This window comes from Ailuropoda melanoleuca, chromosome 4 (assembly GCF_002007445.2).
Source record: "Ailuropoda melanoleuca isolate Jingjing chromosome 4, ASM200744v2, whole genome shotgun sequence".
In the NCBI taxonomy this organism is placed as follows: Eukaryota; Metazoa; Chordata; class Mammalia; order Carnivora; family Ursidae; genus Ailuropoda; species Ailuropoda melanoleuca.
This window is the reverse complement of record NC_048221.1, coordinates 99,064,423-99,087,631: the sequence shown is the minus strand read 5'-3', so window position 1 is coordinate 99,087,631 and position 23,209 is coordinate 99,064,423.

The window sequence follows — 23,209 nt, the reverse complement described above, 5'->3', positions numbered from 1 at the left end:
AGAAAGGCCTGCAATTTTCTTATTTCTTAGAGCCAGACACCAAGGAACAAAAAAAAGGCAAACTCATAGTTATTGTCCCACTTTTGAAGAAAACAAATAACTGATAGTCTTTAAAAGAAATTACAGGGACAAATATATGAGTCTTTCAAAAATCAATTATGTTCCTCCATTTCTTAAAGAAACTCAGTTTCTATTTAAATCTAAAAATAATTTATATTTATTGAGATTAGAAATTAGAAATGCCTTAGGAAAGTTTAAAATTACCTACAGAGAGTTACTTCTGGTTTTGATATAAAAGGACTTATAAGATATTTACTTCCATGAAAACACTTTAAAGATCTGGATAAAAGACTTATTAAAGAGCATTGTTTACAAGGAAGCACAGATGAACTGAATTCAGAACATCGTGAATGAACAGAGAGTGATAATAATTTCATGGGGGCAAATACATGGTGTTATTATAAGCTGGCAGATGATATAGACCTGTTGAAAAATTATCTAAATGGGGGGGGGAGTCCAGCTGAGCTATTAGCAAAGATGGGGGGGTTCAAATGGAGCATAACAGAGTCTAGAAGTCTTGAAAATGCAACGGTAATTTATTCAACATGACAATAGTCCTTGCTCCAGCAAGGATAGCGATAATCATCCAAAGTTCAATGTTAGTTATTTGAATAATTAAGAAAATTGTTAAACTCCTAAAATGGTTTTCAAAAAAGAAGGAGGAGAGCCTGGGTGGCCCAGTCAGTTAAGTGTAAGACCCTTTGTTTCAGCTCAGGTCATGATCTCAGGGTCATAGGATGAAGCCCAGTGTCAAGCTGCACACTCAGTGCAGTGTGCTAGATATCCTCTCTCTCTCTGTACCCCTTCCTGACACACACACTCTCTCATTCTCTCTCTCAAATAAATACAGCATTAAAAAAGAAGAAAAACATGGATATTGGGATTTATAGAGGGATATTACCACCTGTCCAAGACTTTAAAAGATATTAAGAAAATAATATGAACAAATTTCTACTGAGAAAATTAACAACAAATGGAAAGGACACATACTTTAAAAAAGTTTGACTTACAAAACTGATACAGGATGAAGTAGACAACCTCACAAGCCCTACATGTGTTAAATAAATTCATAGTAAATTTATTAAAAAGCTAAAGAAACATCTGGCCCCAAAGCTTCTATGGTAAATGTTACCAAACATTTAATAACAAATAAATAAGTTGTTCACAATTATGTCAGAAAGATGGTAGGTGAAAAAACATCCCAACATGTTTCATGACCTACGTAAACCTAACATCATATTCTGTTAAGGATATTATAAAAAAAATCAATACATGCCAAGGAATATCAAAAACATAAGTTCCAGAATCCTTAAGAAAATTATTAAATTAATTCCTGAAATACTAAAAAAAGAAAAATACTTTATGATCAAAATGGATTTATGTTTGCAGAAATGCAAAAGTGATTCAATATTTCAAAATCAGACCATGTATTTCTTCACATTAATAGAACATATTGAAGAAAATCTTTTTATCTCGATGCCGAAACATTATTTTACAAATAATGATGTTCTTGATAAAACTTTTTAGCAAATTAGGAACAAAGAGGAAACTTCTTAAACCAAGAAAGGGCATCTAGAGAAAACATTACTTATCAGGTTTGGTAAAATATGAATTGATTTCCTCCTAAGTTTAGGAAAATGTCAAAGATAAATTCTCCTACAACTTCTTTTCAATATTGACTATTGGTCCCAATCAGTGCAATAAGGCAAGAAAAATGAATAGCATAAATAACAGAAAGAGAAAGGTACATTGTTTTTTACTAATAGAAGACATAATTGTTAAGTAAAAATACAAAGAAATCTACCTCCAACCTGTTAGAACTTAAGAAGTGAAATTAGCAATAGCACACAAAAAATGTTATGATGTGAAATCAAATGCATTTCTATTTATAAACAAAAGCTATATAAATTGAAAAAGAACACTTCTGACTATAATAGTAAGAAAACATATAACATAATGAGAAATATAATAAAAGATGTGCAAAATATGTTTACTTCAAACCATAAAATAATAGTGACAAGAATTAACAATGATCTAAATAGGCAAATAATGATCATAATTGTTATAATCAGTATTAAAGAAATGTCTATTTTTTCACAAATCAATCTATAGAACCAATGCAATTCAAGTTAAAATTCCAGATTTTTTTAAAGAAATTCATAAATTAAGAATGAAACTTATATAGTGTTACAAGATCCATGGATTTGTCAAAATAATATTGATAAAGAAGAATAAACAAGAGGCTCACAAACCATATTTAAGTCTTACTATACAATTACAATAATTAAAATAATGTGTTTGTGTAAGATTAGACAGTAGTTGTTGGAAGAGAAGGCAGAATTAAGTACACGTATAATCAGTAAAATGATTTATCTATTTATTTATTTATTTATTTATTTGAGAGAGAGAGCATAAGCAGAGGGAGGAGCAGAGGGGGAGGGAGAAGCAGACTCCCCACTGAGCAGGGAGACTGATATGGGGCTTGATTGCAGGACCCAGAGATCATGACCTGAGCCAAAGGCAGATGCTTAAACGACTGAGCCACCCAGGCTCCCCACTTTGACAATGGTGCAAATGAAAGCAAAGGGAATAGATGTTCATAAGAATTTGTAAAACAAGATAAATCCATATAAGAAAAAAAAAGGGGGGGAAAAACCCTTGAGCTATACTCACACCATATGCAAGTTGACAAGATGGATTGTAGATCTAAATGTGAAAGTGAAAGCTATAAAGTATCTAGAAAGAAACATAGAAAGTATTGATACTTGGAGGAAGAAAATATTTTTTTAGGCAGAACTCATAAACACTAAGCATAAAAGAAAGGGAAACTGATTGAGATCATCAAAATTAAAAGTCTTTGCTTATCAAAATGATAAGCCTCACATTTGGAGAAAATATTAATAATATGTGTATTTGACAAAGGCCTTATTCTGGAATAGATAAAATAATTCCTACATCCATTTTTTAGTGGACAAAAAGTTTGGAGACATTTCACCAAAAAAGACATATGATTGACCTATAAGGATATAAAAAGATCCCCAGCATCACTAGTCATTAGTGAATTGCAATTAAACCAAAATGAAATATTACTAGAAACCTACTAGAATGACTAAAATTTAAAGAAGTAAGCCAAATGTTAAAGATATCTGACAACTGGTACTCTTATACATTACTGGTACAAAATTCTTTGGCAATTTCATAAAAGTTCAACACGTGGTCAGTATATGACCCAGTAATTTCATGTCTTTTGGAATATCTATAGGAGTATCAATCAAATATTGATTTAACCTTGGGGTGGATGGTGGTTCAGTATTTAGGCATGTGAAGGGTGATCACTGGAGTTTTGTTACACAAGTGTATATATACTTGTCAATAATCATCAACATTCTTCCAGTGTCAATTAATTTTAGTTAATTTTTTAAATGCACTGTGAATTTCTCAGGTTTAAAAAAATTTCACCTCTAATGCCTAGACTAATAATAAACTTCTTACCATTTTCGTATGTATCTTTCCTATAGTTTTTCTATGCATATTTTTAGAGTTTAGCTTATATTAAGTATAAAATATAGTTGCTGGACTTCCTTTTTCATTTAATATTCAACCAATACTTTTTCCATGATACTCTAATTTTGTTAGCTGCTTTTACCCCTTTCCCTGATATAGAAATACATACTTATTTGAATAATATAAATATATGATAAGATATGTAAGAATTCCATTGGAATTCCACTCCTATTAACTATAATTTCATGGAAGTGAAATTAATAAGTCAGAGTTATGAGCATTTTAAAATCTACTTGTCGATGTCAGCAAATACCTTGCAATAGAAGAGAACAGGTGCTCATCAAGCAACTTGTATTTTAGATATTCTTAAGACTTCATGGAGTTCTAGTTAAGCATAGAGACATATATATGCGTACAATTGCTTTTCAAACAACATATTTGAGATAGTACCAATATATATTTATTGTGAAGCTGATTTTCACAAGGAGGTCTGAATTAGAATATAATCCGCCATTTGCTTCAAATACTAAAGGATAATTTTGTCATTTAGATATGTTCTTTGTTCTGTAGGACAAAGTCAAATCAAGATGTGTAAGTGAATCCAGAATCAGATTCAGTAAGGAAAATGTTGAGTTAAAATGTATAAAAGGGTTGAAATTATATATAAAAATGAATTCAAAATTGGAAATGTTCAAGACATTTATATTCACTGTATTCACTCCCTATAATTTTTCCTAGCTGTCCACATGGCAAGCTTTATCATTGCCTTCTCTCTATCCCCCTTCTCCTGCTTTATTTTTCTTCACAGCACTAGCCTGTGTGTTTGTGTGTGTGTGTGTGTGTGTGTGTGTGTGAGAGAGAGAGAGAGAGAGAGAGAGAAAGAGAGGGAGAGAGAAACAGAGACAGAGACAGAGAAACAGAGACAGAATGTATATTTTTTACTGCTAAAATATAAGGTCATTGAGGTCAGGGATTTTGTCTCATGGGTATCTCTCACTTCTGGGACAATAAGCAACACATAATAGGTGAATAAACAAAGGAATTGTTAGTAAGTCCATGTAGGTTCATGATTTTTATAGCTTCTTAGGTTAGTTTGCCCTTTTTTCATGTGCTTCTAGGTGTGTGTCTTTTGGTATAAGAAACAAATAACTGGGTATTTTTCTTAGCTAATATATTAATTCTATTTTTAAATGTTATTTTATTCGCACACATATAATTGCTGATATCCATATTTGCATTAGTTTATGCCATTTTGATTTGCATTTTGTTTACTCTTCAGTTTTCTTGTTTTTCCCCCCATTTCTGTGGCTTTTGTTTGAATAAGTCAAATTTCCAAAATTACTTTTCCACTCTGATTAGAAAATTTAGATTACATTTCCATCCCTTTGGTGTTTATCTGTAGATTTTAGGGGCTGGATATAATTATAGTCCTTTTATAACAAATCCTACAGTTATTGAATTATTTTTTTCTCTTTCTGACAATGATTAGCAACTTAGCCTATTTCCACATCTAGTTAAATGTTTTCAGAGATTTATTATTACATTTTAAGCACAAAATGTTTCATTGTATGTATTTTAGTATATATTTTCATTTAAAAACTTTTATTTTTAATTTCTGAGTTAAATAGCTTCTCCCCCATACCTCTTTCTGTATTCAGTTTTCTTCTTGATGAAACTGATCATCTGTGTGTAAATCTCTGAGTTTAAGAAACATTTTAAAGAATTTCTCCTCAAATGCTACTTCTTCATTCCTTCCAAGCTCTTCACCTTCCTTTTACACAGAATTATAACTTCTTTATCTGGCTTCCATCTTTATTGATATCTTCAATTCTTTAACCTCTTATCTAAACTGTATTTTGCATGAATGTCTCAGTATTGTTTTCCAACCCACTGATTCTGTTGTTAAACTTTTCCTGCATAGAGATCATTTTATTTATAGCATTTTATAGCATTTTAAATTCCAGTCACAATATTTTTCATATCAATATTTCCTACTTTTGCTTTTATAGTTTTCCAAGCTTGATTTCTCATTTTTGTGTGCTCTAATTTATTAATTTAAGTAAAATGATGCCTTTAATTTTTATGCTCCGAGAATATTTAAAGTCTTCTATTTTATAAAATGTATTTAGTATGAAACAAACTCTCTTTTTTTTAAGATTTTATTTATTTATTTGGGAGAGAGAGCAAGCATGATCTGGGGGAGAGGGAGAGGCAGACTCTGTGGTGAGCAGAGGCCCTGATGTAGAACTTGATCCCAGGACCCTGGGTTCATGACCTGAGCTGAGCTATAGGCAGACTTAACTGACTGAGCCACCCAGGTGCCTTCATGAAACAAAACTCTTGATTTTATTGTTTATTTTGTTAGTTGTGTTTTTTAGCATTAGAATATCTTGTGCTTTTTGGAAGTTTTGTATGCCATTCTCTTTGTTATTTGTTGACAGTGGTGATGGTGATATTTTCTTTTTTCTTTTCGCTCTGCACTTAGATTCTGTCCACCAGTTTTACTGCTACTTTTACCTAGTGCTCTGGGCCTGTGATCCAAACCATGGATTATTATTAGGGCTTGAAGTACTACTGTGCTCATAGAAACATTGCGGAGTAGGGGTCTTGACTCAATTCTGTTAATAAGATGTGTTTATCCCTCCACTTACAATTCCCAACCAATTAAGTCAAAGTCTACATAAAGATAAATCCCAGTCTTTCAGACTGACAAAACTTTAATGCAGCTACTCATCTCAGATGGGAGCCCCTCATATTAGCTCCTGGGTTTTATCAGTCGTGTTAGCTCTGATATCCTATTTCATAAGCAACACCTTTAATATCTCCTCTTTCATCTTCCTTTGCCTTTGTTGTTCCTCCTCCCCCATCTCTATCTCCTCCTTCTCCTTCTTTAGTCACAAACAGAACTTTGAGAAATATTTATTATTATGAAAAATATTAAGTAGGACATTTTTTAAGAGATCTGGATGTTCCTGCTCTACTATTTTCCTTAGGATAAATCTGTCGTTGAGGATTTGTTGGCTCAATTCCTTGCTTCAATTTGTTGTTTGTTAAATGTGATTTTGTAGGGGTAGAAGCATCCAGTTTTAATTAATTAAAATTTGCTAATTAAAGCCAATATCTACACTAATTCATTTTCCTCAGGTTAAGGTTCTAAAGAAAATCTATGAAACATTTCTTGTGTAACCATATGTAATCTACTTTAATAATCTTTTGCCATTTGCCAAACCAGAATGTTCTAGGGGCATGTTAAAGGTTTTATCATTTAGGTAATAAAAGACATCATTGATTTCTACTAAACAGCATGTCATAACTGATTTTGTTATAGAATTCCTTTGCCTGAGATTATCAATTTTCTGCTAGTTTATGACTTCATGTGCTTATCATAATATATTATAGAGAAATATAGCTCTATGAGTGGATATAAGTTTTATGTTTGTTAGTTTTGTTATTTATTTGAGAGAGAAAGAGAATGTATGTGCTTGACTTCTATTAGATAGTATGCTAAATGAAAGCAGAAACAATTCATATGTTTCCAAATCGTTCCATTTTGGAAATACTATGTTTGAACATCTTTATATTTAACTGTCCTAGACAACTGAGCAGCTGACCAGTTTACATTCAGTTCTGGCTGTGTATAACAAGATTCCTTCATATCACAGAATATGGTAGATTGCTTTCCTCTATTGTATTTCCCTCCCTTTTCTCTCATACCTTTCTCCTTCAGAGCTTTTTGTGTCCTTTAGTTTTGTCAGTTATCATACTAATGGTATTTTCATGTGTGAACACTTTCCAGAAATAAACAAAACATGTCTTCAGACTTAATTCTGACTTCCTATCTTAAATGCTTCATCTATTCATTTTTACTCACTTATTTTTTCCAGAGCTATTTGTTACATAATATATTGAATTTATTTTTTTTTAATATACTAAATTTTCAATGTCATTAAAACTTTGTGTTTTTGTTATATGTTGGTAGATGTGTCACTGAATGGTTACAAGGTTAATGTTGCTGTTTTATTTTACAAGGCAAATCTATGATATCAGTTATTAAATTAATAGTTAATAGATTTGTCTCGGTCCCATTTCATGTCTTTACAATATTTACATTGTTATATTTTCATTTTTGTCTTTGCTACAAATTGAAATTCATTTCATTCAATATTATAGAAGGATTATTATGAATTTTGAAAAAAATTTTTCCAGGTCTGTCCTTACTTGTAAATCATTTTAATTGAACATCACTTATGTATTAAGCCTCATATATCACCCCCTTCTGATCTAAATAAGGGTATACTTAAGTAGTGAACCTACACTGGCATATCTTTGCAACAAACAAATGAGAGAAATTAACATTAATATTTGTAAGCAAGATGCATAATTTGGCAGTCTTCAAGATTTCATGAGAGCATGCTATACACATAAACACATTAACATATTTTGTTTTCCTTTAAAATCAATCTGTTACTATCAATTTGAAAATCAGCTCTTGAGTGAAAAATCTTTTAATATGATGAAGTTGCTGTTACATCTCATTCTGGAGTTGCTGGAGAATAGTGCTCTAGATCAGTAGTTTGCAAACATTTTCTGTACATGTATATTTGAGATTTTATGGGCCACACAATCTCTCTTGCAACTGCTCAACTCTGCTGTTATAACCAAAGGTAGCTCTAAAGAGTATGTAAACAAACAAGTAAAGCTGTGTTCGAATAAAACTTTATTTACAAAAAGCAAGGAGGGACCTAGACTTTGCATACGAGCTATGTTTTACTGACTCCTACTTTAGATCAAGCATTGGGAAAAAAGAAACAAATTAATAGTGGCCTTTTGAACTATGTAAAAATATTAATTTGTTAATATAAAAGTATTAAAATACTGATATAATTTGTATTATATATCAAAGATGTGTACAAATGGATATTTTTATTTACCCATAATAGCTATAAATATAATAATTATCTTAATGGAACAGGACCCAAGGACTATAATCAGAAGTTTTATATTTTACTATCACTATCTCTCTACATTTGTTCTATGTGAATGATACTTTACTGCTTGTGAATGAAACTTAGAGTGAGCTCCATGATTTTTTGTGTCACAGGAAAGATAACAGTGTCAATTAATATGTCTAGTTCAGTCTAGCAACAGTGTCAATTAATAAATAATTTGTCTAGTTCAGTCTAGCATAATCATAAAACATTTAGACTTGACTCATAGTTGTAGCTGCCTGTACTGAAAGCAGGTTGGTCTTCGGCATGATAGAGGGATGCATGGTCACCACATACATTTCCCACCCTGTTAATGCATCATGATTTCTAAGCCATTCCAGTATGCCCAGTGGAGAGAGAGGTGAGAAGTCCCTATTTGACCAATATGCTTATGAAGTAACTTTATGTTTTTTTAGATATGAGAAGTAATCAATATTAACTCATTTTCTATGGATCCCATTGTGGGAACTTAGAAGAAACCTAATACCCTTAATTGGAGCTCTCAAAACTGAAGTTCCTGTGAAATGTAGGGAGGAATGCCATTGAGCAGATATTGATTACACCTGTGTGCTCAGCCTCCAAGCATTAGAGTTACCTCCCTTCATTTTGCTGAGCTATTTCCCCCATTTCAGGTGACAACAACATCTTGCACCTCTTGCCACTTTGGTCTACATCTTGTCCAGGGGAATCACTGCATTTTGTTTTAAAATGCATTGACCAATCCTAATACAGTCACCTCCCTTTGGACCCATTGTTACCAGCCAGACTGACGAACTCTCATCTTTTATACTCTCTAGACAGAAGTCAAACACAGGGTCCATTATTTCCCCCGAACTGTAGATATCATTTATCAAGTTCTCCGAGAGAGAAGGTCTCTTTATAACAACTCTTTTTTTTTTCACTTGGGGTAAAGAGGAAATACCATCAAATTTGAAAATATTAAAATATGCTGTTTGCTCTCCAACAGCTTCCAGCACATTATAGTCTTCCTGTGAGTGAAGATTTTAGGATTTTGTAACTAGGTCAGTTACAATCTTTGTAAACCCTACATTGTGGCTTCTCTACTCACCTTGGAGTATGGCATCTATTGTTTTCCTAACCCAGGTAAAGAGCTGAGCCTCAGAAAGCCAGTGAAGTTTGTACACAGCAAAGTTATAGATACTGTGTGAATGGAGCTTCCTGAGACTGCCATATGTGGCAACAGCAAGAACTAATCAAAACAATAAAACAATCTGATTGAAAAATGGGCAGAGGAACTTAACAGATATTTTTTTCCCAAAGAAAACATCCAAATGCCTAACAGGTACATGAAAAGATGCTTAATATCACGAAACACCAGGCAAATGCAAATCAAAACCACAATGAGATATCACCTCATAACTGTTACCATGGTTATCATCAAGAAGGCAAGATGGTAAATGTTGCCACTTTGTTGGAAAAAAGAGAACCCTTGTACACTGTTGGTGGAAATTTAAATTTAAGCATTCAGTATGAAAAACAATATGGAGATTCCTCAAAAAATTAAAAATAGAACTATCACATGATCCAGTAATCCTACTTCTGGGTAGATATTCAAAGGAAATGAAAACAGGGTATGGAAAAGATATATGCACTCCTGTGTTTATTGCAGCATTATTCACAATAGCTAAGCTATGAAACAACCTAAATGCCTGTTAATGAAGGAATGGATAAAGATGTGACATATACATACAATGGAATATTATTCAGCCCTGAGAAAGATGGAAATCTTGTCGTTTGTGACAACACAGATGGAACTTGAAGACATTTTGCATAGCAGAATAGGACAAGCAGAGGAAGATGGATATTATATGACATGACTTCGTGTATAATCTAAAAAACTGAACTTGTAGAAACAAAGTAGATTTCTGATTGCCAAGGGCTGGGGGATTATGGGAGAACTGGGGACATGTTAAAAGTGTACAAACATTGGGGCGCCTGGGTGGCACAGCGGTTAAGCATCTGCCTTCGGCTCAGGGAGTGATCCCGGTGTTATGGGATCGAGCCCCACGTCAGGCTCTTCCGCTATGAGCCTGCTTCTTCCTCTCCCACTCCCCCTGCTTGTGTTCCCTCTCTCGCTGGCTGTCTCTATCTCTGTCAAATAAATAAATAAAATCTTTTAAAAAAAAAGTGTACAAACATGGAATTAAAAGATGAATAAGTTCTGGAGATCTAATATATAACATGGTGATCATACTCAACAATGCTGTATTATATACCTCAAATGCTAAGAGATTATATCTTAAATGTTCTTAGCATAAAAAATTATAATTATATTATCAGCTATGCTGATAATCATATAAAATCATCACATTGTGTACCTTAAGCTTGCCCAATGTTATATGTCAATTTTATCTCAATAAAAAAAGGACTGAATTATTAATTAATTATTATTTATATATTTGGTACAATACACTAATGAAGCCATGTTGCCCTGGCCTTTCTTTGTGGAAAGTAATTTTAATGAATAATTTTATTACCATTCATTCTAAATTTTCTTCAGTGAATATGTATTGCTTTGATAGAAATATTAAAGAGCCACTAGTAATAAAGTTAAAGTTCAATTGATACACTAGGGATAATATTTATAACAACTATAAGGTACATAAAATTTATAAATAGAATTCTCTACTGCATAAAGAATCTATGCATAGCAATGAGAAAAAGATAAGTACTACAAGAGAAATAACTGAGAAAGAACTGGCAAAGTTAAGGAGAGTAAAGCCCAATAACATAACGTTGCTAATTCCGGGTAGGATTATTACATGCTACAACATTTCTTGAGGACTGTTTGCAATTATGTACTAGAAAAAAACACATTGTATTTAATCAAGAAATCACCCTTCTACTGATTTCTCTTAATGATTTATTGGATTATTTTTGGCAATTTGAAAACACTTTTTCCTCCTTTTCCAGTGTTCTTGCATCCTCTCTTGTTGATGTCAGCTGTAGAGGGTTATTTGCTTATTTTGACATCATTATCTTACCTCATGCTTCATCTCACCTACTTTATATAGGGAATGCATTAGGATATATTAATTTTTGTAACACATAGGTCAAAAACTGTATAAAGGATCATATGTGGTAGAAGCTTATTTTTTGTTCACGTAGAGTGCAAAAGATGTTTCTGATTGATGTTTTTCAAAATGGTGATAGATGTATTCGTGCCTCCTCCATCTTGGGGCTCTGCCATCTTCAACGGGGGCTTTCAAGTGAGTGAGTAAAACTGGAATAAGTGAGTGAAACTGGAGAGAGTTTGAAGGAAAATATATGGATTCTTTTATGGACAGATAAAAGCGTTTGTTGTTCACACAGCCCCCTCCCTGACATCTATATGATAGGCTGGTGAATATAGTCTAGGTCTCTGTGAGAAAGAAGATACAATCTTGGTAAATACCCTGCCTGTCTCTGCCATAATATAAAAGAGAAATTATGCTCCCAGGGAAATGTTTTCAATAACACATATTAGTTTTCTCTTTTGAGCGTTATGAATTTAAATTTATGCTATTTAGCACCCATCACATATTCTAATTCATTTTAAAATCTGAAAGTTCAAATTATTCATGCTTGATTTAAAGTTTTCCATTTCTTTACTCGCTTTATTCTGCCTCTGCTATGTAACAAACATCCACATTTAAAATGCAACCTTATTTTACCGATGCACTCTTACTTTTTTCCCCACTTCCAACTATCTTGTGATTTTTTTCTATCATCCAAAATCCTCTATAAAAACTTTAATATTTACCTAATAAGATATGTCTTATCCAAATAAAAACTAACAGTGTTCTGAATATGCATAGTCTTATGGACAATTAATAAACACCACCTCTGAATGAAGGGAACAACTGGGAAATTACCCAATGTTTGTCTTTTTTTGCCCTACAATACATCTCTGAATCCCTAGATGTTACTTATTTTCAAATTACCTTTACCAAAGTAGTATAAGCCATTGTATTAAAAAATAATAATAAAGTCTAAAAACACTTATAATGAAAAACAACGTGCCCATCCCCTATTTCTACCCTCATACCCAGTTCTCATAGTTAACCCCTCCATATTGTTTAGTCATTTCTTCTTGCAGGTACTTTTCATTGTTTTTCTAAACAACATTCCTACTGTTAGTTTATTCCAAATGCTCAAATTAAGCTGTCATATACCTATCAAAATTTTTGCCAAAGTTAAACCCACAAAGCATCTGGCTGTTCGATCTTCCCCATTATCCTTCCCACTTATCCGTGGAGATCTCCTTACAGTGCTCAATCCTCAAGTGTCAAATTAAACTTGGCACTGTTGGATTTGTTCCCAGTTAAGAGCTGGGAGTTCCTTTCGCCCCTATTTTGCTTGTAGGATATAAATCTACCCACTTGCTTTACAGAAGGTGGACACAAGAAAGGGTGGATGTGCCAGTTAATATGTAGGTTTTTAATTAATTCTCCAGTTTGCAAAAGGTGATTTACTCCAGCCTTCTGAAGTGGCTTATGCTCTTGCATCTGGAGTATTTCACATTCAATTTACCCAGAGAATAAATTTTATGGGCCCTGTAAGTATAGAAAAAGATTGTTGCTGGATGGCTCTCAATGGGAGAGGGGACCTGGAGATTCCATCTGCTCTGTACTTAGATTTTGACAAGTCTTTTTTTCAGTCCCAGACTTCTGCAGTACTGAGTTGGTTCCTCTGCATAATGAGGCTTTAAGGGTTCTATGGAGCATTAAGGTTCTCTGGCTTTTAGCTCATTGGTATTCACACTGTAGGAACCCAGGTAATAACTTTGTTCCAAATCAGTTACCACTTCTCCATTTTCCTTTTTCTCTTCAAATTTTGTAGAAATATCAAATCTGTTGCCTTTTCTCCAGTTCTCTTTGTCCACGGGAATATAGCCTCTTTTAACTTATTACTGGACTGAGAAAATACGTGGATAGTCAACCTCCAATCATTCATGGAAATTTATTCTAATTAAGTTTTAGAGTGATAGCAGAGATGATAGCATATATGCCTGAGCTGTTGATTTTTTTGCCATGTTTATTACTGAAATCTATGTTTTAATTCTCTAGAGAGCTAGGCTAATTAGTCTAGAAATATCAAAAATTACTTTCAACTATTAATCCTAGATCCAAGCTGCACATATTTAATGTTCCATGCATTCTTGCCCTAGGAACCACCTTGTCCTCCACTTAGTGCTGTGTATCACAGGAGTGACATATCCCAATAAAGGAGGCAAATTCAGCTCCCTTTTATCAGCTCAGAACCACAAAGAGAAGACAGCAAAGGTTATAAGGAAGAGGAGGAATTAAAGAAGTGTTCAAAAGAGAGATTGTTGTACTTTGCCCACCTTTAACCCTAAAAAATGATACTGCACTTTTCTCAGTATTTTTCATCTTTTAAAAATATGTGGCATTAAAAAGCCTCAGTTTTGCATACAAAACTATAAATCTCACTTAAGCCTCATTATATGGAGTTATTTCCATTCGGTCAAGAATATTAATTGAATTATTTAGCTCTTATAATAAATTAGACAAAATATATGCTAACATCAAAAATATAGCTAAGATATTTTTAAGGCAAATAGTACATTGCTGTAGAGTATTAATGGAATGGCCTCATTTCTGAAGAGTAAATGATAAATTCAATAGATAATAACACACCAACAGAAAACTGTCCGGAAAGTAATGCATTCAATAGTTCATAGATGATCACTTTGAAAAAATGGCAACATAGTAGGCTTTCTGAATTTTGTGTTCCTATAATGTTCCCACTTTCTTACAATACACACATGTAAATAGTTTAATAATGAAAAATTAATTATGTCATATTTATTGAATATATCCCATTTGCCTAGCATAATGCCAGGAATCAATGGGGTTATGAAGAAGAATAAGGCAGTGATTCCAACTTCAGGTAACTTGTATTACCAAGACAAGAAACATAGATATAAACTACATAATTATACAAAAAAGTATGTGAATAATTGTCAAAATAAGTGGTTTGTTTTAGTTCATTGAGCCAAAAGTTCAGAGTAGGATAGAATAGCAAAATGATTGAACTTGAGATGCATATTAATAGAGAAATTCTATTTGTATAAGCCAACTAGAGTTGTAGAGTATATTAAAGTGAAGGTTATTCAGGCTACAAAGACCCAAGAGAGAAATTAATATCAGCAAATTATTTTAATACTGTGTATTCTTAATCTGAAAATATTCAGGTTTATGAATAAGATAGGGTTATCATCATGCTAAATAATGATTTATACAGAAAAGAAGCAATAAGTAAAGGAAAATAATGCTTGCCCGAGAAAATATGAAGGGTATATGAGACCAGAAAATTGTATTTCTCCTTTTATTCCCCCACTGTTGGTTGGCATAGTATTTAGTACCTTTTAGGTACTTATATTATTTAGGATATTGTTAAAACAGCTGTAAAACAGACCAAAAATTATGAGTTTTGTAAGTTACAAGTTTGTTTCATTTTTTGTTTATTATTTTTATATTTTTCAACGTGGGGCTTGAATTCACAATGCTGAGTGGAGATGAAGAGTCAGACACTCAACTGACTGAGCCACCTAGGTGCCCAGAAGTTTATTTTTTTAAAGAAAGTCCATTTTTCCAGGTATATGACCCAGGAGTAAGAATGTTTTTGGGGTGTTAGCTGTTTCCATTTGTGGCTGTGCAGTTTTTCAATGTGAATCTTCTAACATTTGATCCAATATTCCTGATCCAGTTTCCACTCTCATAATTGTTTTTCAGCTAACAGATGTTGGGGAGAAGAGTACACCAAGACATAATCAATCAAAAACAACCAAGTTAAGTAGAACTCAATCTTGGCTTCCATTAAAATCACCTGACGCCTCCTTAGGACATTTCAGTTAGAACCTCTGGGGAACCAGTAAACAGCAGTTTCAAGAGCTTCACTGGTCACTGCAATGTGCAGCCAAGGTTGAGTACTGCTGAACTTAGGTGGACTCAGATTACTGAGTGGAAAGGGAATCTGAATATAAAGAATAGTAGTTTCCATTGAAGTAGAACTCACAAAAAATCCACATGGGAAATTAAAATACACAGAAAAATATAAGAGTTTACAAGGGAGTAAATTAAGAAAAGATTTTCCAAATACTCTGATCAAGGACTTTGAATTTGAAAATTTAATAGAGTAGATGTGAGATGGCCACTATTAAAAACTAGCTAAATGTTCTGGAATTTCAAGTAGAATAAATATCTTAAAATTCATAGCAAAAATAAGAGATGAAAAAATGAGTACAAAGATAAATGACTGTATACATATACATCAGCTACAACAAGGGACATATAAGCCTTCCACAAAAAGAAAAATATAGAGAGACATATAGTTACACTCAATTAATAGAGAACAATGTTCATTACGTAAATAAGGAATTGACTGCAGCTTGGAAGGCTTACATAAGGCCCAGGAAAGATGAATGAAAAATAATAAAAAATTAAAATGAAATATCAATATTAGTAATTATCGTTAGGGAAATTTCTGGATTCTAAGATTAAAAAGAATGGTCTTATAAATTGAGGACAAATATCTTAAAAAAAAACAAAATCCTGGGGGCGCCTGGGTGGCACAGCGGTTAAGCGTCTGCCTTCGGCTCAGGGCATGATGATCCCGGCGTTATGGGATCAAGCCCCACATCAGGCTCCTCCACTAGAGCCTGCTTCTTCCTCTCCCACTCCCCTGCTGTGTTCCCTCTCTCGCTGGCTGTCTCTATCTCTGTCGAATAAATAAATAAAATCTTTAAAAAAATCCTGTTCCCAATTAAAATATTATTTATTTGTGGCACCTGGGTGGCTCAGACAGTTAAGCATCTGCCTTCAGCTCAGGTCATGATATCAGGGTCCTGGGATCAAGCCCCACATCAGGCTCTCCTCAGCAGGGAGTCTGCTTCTCCCTCCCACTCTGCCTTTATGTTCTCTCTCTCTTTCTCTCTCAAACAAATAAATAAAATATTTAAAAATAAATAAATAAAATATTATTTACTTGTCAGGGAAAAATATAATTATACGAAGTTTCAAAATGGGTAGCATTCACATCAATAACATGAGGGATGTACTTGAGAAAATGTTCTAACTCATTGAAAAATATTTTTTTAAAGAAAGTAACATTAGGGGGAGAGCAAATAGGAAAGAATTATTTTTTAAATATTAACTGTGACATTGCAAAGGAATTTCTAATATATTTTTGGAAGTAAAATTTTTTAAAATATATCATCTATGCCCAGTAGGTTAAAAAAAATGAGTTAACAAGGGAGAATAAGAATGCATTTAAACAGAGTAGGCACATGTTTTTATTGTAAAGAGCAGGATAGCAAATGTGGTCATTGGGCCATGTAGTCATTGTTAAATTCAGGGGCATTTATCCTTCTTACACCTGCTCCCTCTTAGGGATGATTTCCATGCCAGGAGAGACAAACCAAAAAAGAATGGTACTTCTGCTGCCCAGTGCCTAGCTGATAAAACATGGGTGTCATCCTACGAAAAAGAAGCTATTGTCATGAATTTTATGTGATAATTAAGGATTCTGAAAAGCTACAAAGATTATCATTGCAGCATTACTTTAGCTTAAAAATAAATTGAAAATTAAAATGTGTCAAAATTAAAGACATTTTAATTTTATTAAGCATTAAAGATTAAAGAAAATGTATGCCATATCCTCACAACATAATAAGAATAACCAAGAAAAGTTCTCAAAAGTTTGAAGAAAGAAAAAAAAATAGTGGGAAATGTCATTTATTTAACACAGACACAACAGAGAGGATCAACAGAGTTAAAATTACTTCCAGAAGATCCACAAATTAATAAAATAAGTAGCTACAATGATCGTAAAAAGAAAAAACACAAATAATCCATGAAAGAAATTGAAATAAAGGATATGTATTCAGTTATTACATACTTAAAGACATTAAAAAGTATATCATGAAAATATTTTATTCTGATATGATTGAATATGTAAATGGAATGGCAATATCCTAGACAAATAAAACTTACCAATACTGACACAATAAAGAATAAAAACTCTGAATAGTCCTAGACCTAAAAAGAGATATTACATCTGTACCTAAAGATCTTCACACAAAGATTGTCTTAGGCCCTGACCGTAAGATTTTACCTAACAGAGAGGAAGATAGCCATTCATATAACTTGAAAACTTCTAGAGGTTATAAAGGAAGTGGAAATTCACCAGCTTATTTTGTAAGGCCACCTTATAATCAAACATAAGAGGAATAGTATGTAAAAGGAAATTATGGTCTAAAACATGAACCTCAAAAAATTATTTAAAAAATTTTATCAAAAGTTACCCATATGTTTAAATAATGAATCAGGTTATTCTGTATATTAAAGTTTATCTAACATTAGAAAATCGCCATGTGATTTAGCAAATTATAAAATAACTGGGAAAATAAAATAGCTGCAAAAAGGATTTGATAAAATTTAAAATTTATTAATAAAGCAAAATCTTTGCAAAATAGGAAAAGACAGGAACTTAAAGTGATAGGAACCTTAAAAACTCAAAAGAGAACATATACTTAAGGATGTGTTGAATGCTTTCCATTTAAAACTAGTAACTAAACTAGCATATCCACTATCACTACCTTTATTTACCAGTTTACTAGAGCACCTAGCCAGTCTAGTAAGGCAAGAAAAAGAAATTGAATGCTATAGGGTTGGAAATAAATAAAACAGTATTATTCCTATTTGGTATGACCAATTCACAGAATTTTTTAAAAAAATAAATTAGAATAAATATGTTATAATTCTAAAGCAAAGTTGCAGGATACAAGATTGATATACAAATTATTCTAATTTCTCTATATCTGAAAGATGCAGAATATAAAATTTGAAGTTATACCATTCAAAGTAGCATGAAAAACTCTAAAAGCCTAGGAATAAATCTGACAAACAATATACAAGACTTTCATAAAGATATTCCAATGGATTGGTATGGACTTACATAGACAATGGATTGAAAGAATTGATATAAGAAGATTCATTTGGGAATAAATGGTCTGTAGAATTAATAAAATCTCGATCTTCCAAAAAAATTTCCTTTGAAAAGTTTTTAGGCTGATTCTTCCATATGTGAATCCAAAAGTCTCAGAGTAGCCAAGACACTATTACAGAAGAAAAACAAAGTGGGCAGACAGCAGACTCACTATAAAGGATAAAAGACATTGGAATGTCTAACTAACTATATTAGTTACAGCAGTATGTTTGGTGCAAGTTCTGTTTGGTTCAATAGAACAAAAGAATAAAATAGAGAGCAAAAAACAGCCTGACCAAGACCTATGTGGACCCTTAACTCATTAATCTCTTAGAAAGACATCACTTCAGAGTAAAGAGGAAATGATGATCTTTTTAACAAATTGTATTGAGTAATGATTATCAAGGTGGAAAAAAAGTTTTGACCCCTCCCAACACAAAAATCAATTTCAAATAGAAATGAAATCTGAATTTAAAAGACTAGATGGGATAGCACGTAAGAGATAATACAGGAGAAAATATGTATAACCCCAAAGTTGAAAAGGGCTTATTACATAGAATACTAAAGCACTAATCACACAGGGGAAAATTGATCAATTGAATCACATTAAGAACTTCTTGTTATTAAAATACTACTCATCCCCCCAAAAAAGGTGACTAAAAAGCCACAATGTAGAAGATGTTCACAACAATAAAATGGCTAAATTTTCATACTTTGTAATAGATTAGAAAAATGATCACAAAGTTTGACTCCTCTTGTATCCATGCCTTTGGAACATGGGTTAATTATTTCTACCAAGGGGAGCAGACCTCCTCTACCTCTTAAATTTGGGATAGCTTTGCAAATTTATTTGCCAATGAAACATGGCTGAAGTAATATTGCAGCACATATAAGATTAGGCGTCAAGAAGTCTTTCATGTGTCTTGCTCTTGGTCCTGCCCAGCCAGTTAAATTAATAAACTCAAGCTAGCCTCTTGGATGATTAGGGACATGTGGCTTAGTCATCCGTATCATCTAACCTAAGCTAGCCAATCCCAGAAACAAAACTGCACTGTTAAGTAGAATGAGTAATTGTAGTTGCATGAGTGAGCCTACCTGAAATCAGTCCTAATTATTCATTCACAGACTGAGCAAGACATTGTTGTTTTAATCTACTAAATTTTAGGTATTTTATTATGCAATAAAAGCTAATAAATAGTGACTCAAATAGGTACATAATTTAAGAAGATGCTCAAATGGATATCTCTATAGGAGATAGGATTTAGAAATATCTATATCTATAATAGGAGTTAACATTCACTGAGTGATAGGAAACAATGACAATACCAAGTGTTGGCAGGACATGTTAACAGGTGGAATTTTTAAACACTGCTGATGGAGTATTAATTTGTACAATAACTTTGCAAATGGCAATATAATCAAATCAAATGTTTCTGTAACTTAAGGCCTAGTAGTTCTACCACCAGGTAAAATTCAACAGAAATGTGTGTATGTTTTATCAAAAGACATGCATACGAGTGTTCATTGCAGCAATGCATTAATACTTTAAAAACTAGAAACAAAGAAGCAAAAAAGATACAGCCAAGTCACCACTCCACCTCATATTTTCCCTACTCTGCCTCTAGAAAGCAACACCTAATGTGAGAGTAAATTATTCCAATGGATGTCTTGCCATTTCACTTTATATAAATTTGTAAATAAATAAATATGCTTTGATATTTTTATAATTGCCCCATTTTCGTTGTGTTTGATACTTTGGCAACTAGCTTTTTAAACTTCAACTTATGTCTTTGACACTTATCCAGAGATATATGTAGATAGAGTTCATTTTCATTACTATATACCCAGAATAAACTGAATATAGAATAAACTGAAATATAATTAATTTATTCACCTTTAAGGGATATTTAAGATTTCCACAGTTACAAATAGAGATACAATGAACTTTCTTATATGTCTTTTTTGAAAACATAAGTGATCTTCTGGGGTTGACACTTCAAAGTAGAAATTAATGGGTTGTAAATTACATGCCTTTTCTTTGCTTGGAAATCATAGCCGTATAATCACAAATTTTACTATTTCCAAAATATATTAATTTCTCTTTCCCCATATGTTTTCCAGACCTAGACATTGGTTTTCTCGTTAATTTACTCAGCAAAATATGCTAATTTACTGTTATACTAACACTTATTAATGATTCATAGTAGGGTTGAGAATTTATTTATTTGGTCATTGATCACTTAGGGTTCTTTCTCTGTGAACTGAGTGTTCCTATATCTTTTAGTCATTGTGAGGTTTCTTTCTGAGTTGGAGGTGATCTGAGATATGAATAATAGCAGAAGCTGGGTGCAGGATATATGTAAGGAAACCCCCATCAATATCTAGAGACTCTTCTGTAAATCTAAAACTTGTAAAAGTAGAGAAAGTTTATTAAATCTTAGGTTTGCTTCTCTTTCTCCATCTTGCCAAAGAGATTCAGCTAAGTTTTGATATGCTTTGCTGTTTAAATTAGGAACTTAAATTAGGCTTGCCAAATATATCCGTGGTCTCTTTCTACCAATCTGAAGATCTGCTATGATGTTCCAAAATCTTAAAATAAAGAAACAAGAGTATAACATAAGAATGTTGGTATTTATTTAAAGAAAATGATTATCATTTTACTCTTTATTACTTTTTAAAAACTTTTTAAGGCATTATTCCAATTAAGAAAATGTATGCTTCAGAAACAATCTGTCCCCTGTACAGTGAAAAGAAGCAACACTGTCAAAAAGATAAGCGCTTTAATTCTACACTACCTACATTTAAATGGGAGGCCTAACCTCAGCAGGTTGTTGTGAATTCTGTTCCTGTTTTGGTTTTTTGGGGTTTGTTTGTTTGTTTTTTGTTTTGTTTTGTTTTTAAGAACTACATTGCAGAGAATGTTTATGATCCTGGAAGTCTCTTTAAACAAAATAACAAAAATAATAGCAATAAAAATGATAATCCATAACAGCAAAGCTTGCCTTCCAAAGTGGATTTTTGCATACTCTGACTTCTCTACTAAAAAAATCATGATATGGAAATATATTTTTCCATTGATAAAAACTAAAATTTTTGTCTATGAAGTATTCAGTTCAATCAGTGAAGCATGCACCTCAATCAAATACAGTGAATTGGGAAAAACACACAAACTGCATCAGTAAAGTTTCTTTCTTGAGTTGTACAGCAATCTAAAATTTTGAGTAAATTGGGTGTCTGTGAAATTATGCAACATTTTAATCAATTTTGCCCTGAAATGCCTTGACAAGAGAGTAGTCAAATCAGTAAAATCTGCAACTTTTTCAAGAATAATGCATATTGATCATTGCATTTTGGTACTCTATCACTAAGGGGTAACTGCACATTGAAATTCATCATGTTTATTTCCAATTTTGTATTTGCTTAAAACCCCAACCTAACAACCATGCCTATAAAATGATTGTATTTCATATATACTTCCCATGCAACACAAACATGATATATCCCAGAGTTCATTATTAACTACCTCTGGAACTCAGGAACAGATATTTAAAACTAACTGTGAATATAGCCTTGAATTCTGCAAACACCCTGTAAGTCAAAAGAAAAGTAAACTCATTTTGCACTTTGTAGCTGTCTGTGTCAACCACACACAATTTCCAGAGTCTGTTCTTTAGCTAGATCTGCAAATGACTCCACCATGACCCCACCAATTTGCAGAGAAGCTCATGTTTGTCATGAGATTGTCTTAGTGGGGGGGAAATAAGAGGTTCTTTTTTAGTGTTTCAGATGAAGCATTTAGAGCACACCACAAGCTTTCTTCCTTTTGTAATGTAAAGTTAATAATTTCATCTAATTGTAATCTTTATAATAGAAAAATTTTAAATGTAGTGGGGGCACTACTCTTCCTTCACTCTCTCTGGTTATTTTTTGTTCCTCCATTGTGGTTAACTTTTTAAACCCTGATCTTTTATTTCCATTTCTCCATATTTCTAATTTAGATGATAATCACAGATTACTCTTCTTAACTTATGATTCATCACACAAGTACATAATTCACAAATATATACACCCACATGCGTGAACACACACATTTCATGGTGGATCAACTTCCAAAAAAGTCAACAATATGATTGGGGTTATGAATCACAGTGTATGTAAAAGGACCTTTAATATTAATATAATGTGCACTGTAGGTTGTGGTTAGTTGCCAAGCCACCCACAGCCTCTCATTCAAAAAGTGTGATAACAAAGATAGAAGTATAGAGAAGTAAATGTACTATGACGTAGTAAGAGCAAAGTGTGGGGATGTGGAGGTTTTATAGGACTAAACAAAAATGTGTAAAATCATATCTAAGCACTGTATGCAACAGGTAGAACCAAACCATTATGAACTTTTTAATATCTCCTGAAGTCTTGGCTTCCTAAATCTTATAGTAATGAACCTACCCAAGAGTTAATTGTCAAATTAAATTGAGCTTTATAGGATAATCTCATGCCCTGCAGCAGGCTACCACCCTGGAAATATATCAAAATGAAGCATCTTTCATTTGTAGCTATTGAAGGTAGAATGGGATGGCATAGGTGGTGAAAGGCAAGGCAATGTCCTTCCTGGCTTTCCTGGACATGAACAACTACTTCCTCTAATA